Source organism: Babylonia areolata, chromosome 19 (genome assembly GCF_041734735.1).
Source record: "Babylonia areolata isolate BAREFJ2019XMU chromosome 19, ASM4173473v1, whole genome shotgun sequence".
Classification (NCBI taxonomy): domain Eukaryota; kingdom Metazoa; phylum Mollusca; class Gastropoda; order Neogastropoda; family Buccinidae; genus Babylonia; species Babylonia areolata.
The window spans coordinates 14,602,503-14,606,381 of record NC_134894.1 but is presented as its reverse complement, the minus strand read 5'-3'; positions in this window follow the sequence as shown (position 1 = coordinate 14,606,381).

Here is a 3,879-nt window from a genome sequence, read left to right as displayed (position 1 = left end):
ACACACACTGAAACATTCACCCACGCACACAAACGCATGCCACACACGTGCCCGATGAAAATAATGAGAAGAATGATGTACAACTTTCACACACGTGTCATCTTTGGTATCTTTGACTTTCCGTCTCCACTCTGAAGCTCCTCAGAGTTATCACACCATCCACTGTACCACACACAGTTAGCAAATGCGTATGTCAAAAGCACACACGCACGCACGCACGCACGTACGCATGACAGCGCACGTGCAAACACGCATGAACGAAAAGAGCAACATACTTGATTTTTCAGGTCACAAAACATTTGCGCGGCATCGCATCAACACACGTGTACGCACACATGTTCTGTATCTCTGTCACACACAGACACAGACAGACAGACAGACAGACACACACACACACACACACACACACACACACACACACAGCGCAGGATGTAAAAAAGCCGTATAAGCTTATTCTTTTACCCTCAATAAAGATCATTTTGACTTGACTTGACACACACACACACACACACACACACACACACACACACACACACACACACACACACACACACACACTTAATCAGCCACTGTAGTCGAATATTATTCCTTTAAAATATTTGCATTCCTTTATCAGTTTCAGTGGCTGCCCCCCCCCCTTCCCTCCTCGTTCCTAAGCGCGTGCAGCGCATGTCCAAGGGAGCACCACGTGACCTGATGCATTCACTGAAAACAGAAGTCACTGATAGGCAATGTCTGCAGTTGCCGACGTTGACTATAAACAGTTCATTTTATTTCATTCTGTGTTAATGTTGTTTTCTAAACTCTCGAGGTCTGACTGACCACTGACTTGGGTTGGAGAGTCGACGAAATATCTCCTCCTTATTAATTTTTTAAAAATTTCTATTTATCCATTCACATATCTATTTATCTATTAGGTGTGACGCAGCGTATATGGATAACTCCGCACGCTTTGACGCCTCAAGTCTTTGAAACTGACACTGCGAACCAGGTTCATGAGAAAGTCACCAGTAGCGAGCACCTGTCACAACACAGACAGCCCACCACCACCTATCACCTTCTCCAGCTCCCTGGATGCGTGTACGTTTCTCAGTAAGAATGCTGGCGTCCATCTGCATACCACAACCCTTCCCATGGTCTCCCACACATGATCATATACACCGTGTGAAGTCCTCTCTCTCTGTCTCTCACACACACACACACACACACACACACACACACACCACACACATACACACACACTACAACAACAAAAAAGCCACTCTTCCCACGTCCACTCACACAGTCCGACGAAGTGAGAATGTTCATGACTGGCAGTGGGGCGCGGCATACGACATTGTGCACGTGCGCTTTCATGTCCATGGCAAGATCCAACACAGCTGTAGGCTATATATATATTTTTATATTCATATATTTATATCAATTTTAATTAAATGATAATAACAGCCAGTCTGGTCAGTAAGAAAACAAAATGTCACCATTCTCTCTAAAAAAAAATAAAAAGAAAAAAGAGGGAGGTGGGAGGGGGACAAAGATAGATATAAAAGAAAGGGGAGTGAAGGAGAGGCATAGAAACAAAACATGTAACGTGTTATTTTAAAAAGGGGCGGGAAGGGGGAGGACAAACAGTCAGTTTGAAGCAGCCACCTTCCCATGCCGTGGTATTCAACCCTGTAGAAAGCTCACCGATAGTTCAGAACAGCCGTACATTACGTAGCCTCACGACGACGGATTCAAAAGGCTGCCTCTTGCAGATCGACAGTCCGTTCAAGTTCAAGAGAAAAGCCCTGTTGTCTTTCTGATAATAATAATATGAAGTAAAAAAATAAAGAAATAAAGGGAAAAAAACACGATTTTTTCATCTCATCGCTAACAGTTGGTATTGTCTTTGACTTCAGAGTTGAATGCTTCAAGGTGATTTGCTGTTGTTGTTGAAAAAACAACAACAAAAAAACCAACAACAAAAAAACACGTCTCTTGCTTAGTTCATACTGTTGACAGTCATTCCCTATCAATATAACTGATTCATTACACCCCCACCCCCACAACCATCTTTCTTTTTGTTTCTAGAAATGGCAACACAGCTCAAATCCTACTTGTTTCATTATTCCTCCAGATGAGCGTGAGGGTGTGTATATTTGTATTATGCTATGTGTATGTGTGACTGCTGACTGATGTTTGTTCTTCGCAATGACCACCTTTGGTTGCAAAGGTTTATTCCACCCCCCACCCCCTGCCCCCCACCCCACCCCACCCCTGTTATGTCTAACATTTTCTGAATGTTTTTGCCCTCTTGTGTCCAACGACGTGGGACTCTGTGCGTACGTGTCCCACGAGATTCCGCTTTTGATATATATATATATATATATATATATATATATATATATATACGTGTTCTTAATATATTTTCTCTATGTGTGACCTTTATGGTGCATATTCTGTTGATGTTATGTATCTGTCCTCCTCATCCCCAGTGAATGTCTTTTCTAAGAGGTCCCTTTGTTCAGTGACACACCCGCCCCCACCCATTTTCTTTAAGAAAAATATTGTGTCCTGAATATGTATCAATCCATCTTGAAGTTTGAGCTGTTGGGGTTTTTTTTCCCCCTGAAGGTGTTTTCATTCTACAATTAAAGAGCGGTGAGTGCGGGTGGTGTGGGATGTTCCAATCTCACTTGTCTCACGTGCTGTTACCGTCAGATACGTCACCCACATAACCTATACCTACAGACTTTCCCCCTCTTTTACTTTTTTTTTTTTTTTTTTTTTTGTCGGCAAGAAATCTTAGCGGAGACTTTCTCTCACAAACACGTCTGAATTCTGTGAGCAAAAAGATTTTGAAAAAAAAGGTGGTACAGTTTCTGCACTGACGGTGCAGCAGTCACTACAGCAGGCGTGTCACCAGCAGTGTATAAATGTACCTGCTCCTGCCCCCAAATCCTCAGGTTCATCAGTGACTCCGCTCCCTCAGAAAACGACACCCTCTTCCAAACCATCACTCGACAACATGATCGTAATTAGGCGCAAGTCAAAATGTCATTGAACTCAACAAAATTAATGCTCTTCATGTTACGGTCAGTCTTGTGATACCAGCACAGAATTCGCATTCACTTCGGCCATACTCCAGATTTCTTCAGTGGTTTTTTTTTTCTTCTGGTAGTGGGCTGTACCATCAACCTCAAGTCTTTTCATTAACCAACCCTTCAAAAAATAAATTATAAAAAAAACATTAAAAAACACACACAACCACCCCCCTCCCCCCCGCCCCCCAAAAATCTAACAATGAAACGTGGAAATGCAGGCTGTTCCTTTTGAGCAGGTGCACTTTTTTTCTTTTCTTTTTCTTTTTTTTAAATTTTTTATCAATACAACGGAAACTTTTCCTTCTTTCTCAAAAACAACAGTTTGTGTTTTGGAGGTAGAAAGTTCCACGTGATGTCACACGAGAACGCGACGTCAATGTGACGTCACAGAACTGAACCAGTAAACAGAAGTGGGCTGAGGTTCATGGAGGGAAGGGGGAGGGGGGAGTGGAGGGGGGGGGGCGTATGAACAGTGGTGCACGTTACACACCAGTTTGTATCAACAGTACTTTCCGCATGTCTGAAGTTCTGTCCGGGTGATTGACATCCCCGGTGTGTACTGATCAACCTGTGTTCTGATTCCACCCACATTCCTGATCCGGTCAGGGGAGGTAAGTTACCACTCCTTCCTTCCTTCCAGTCCTCATTGCCCCTGTCAGCTCCTCACCGACTGTCTGCTGTCCCCGTAACACACTGAGCAATCCTGTACCTCACTCAGCTACACTGTAACACGCTTAGCTACACTGTAACTCAGTGAGCGACACTGCAACACACTGAGCTATCCTGTAACTCACTG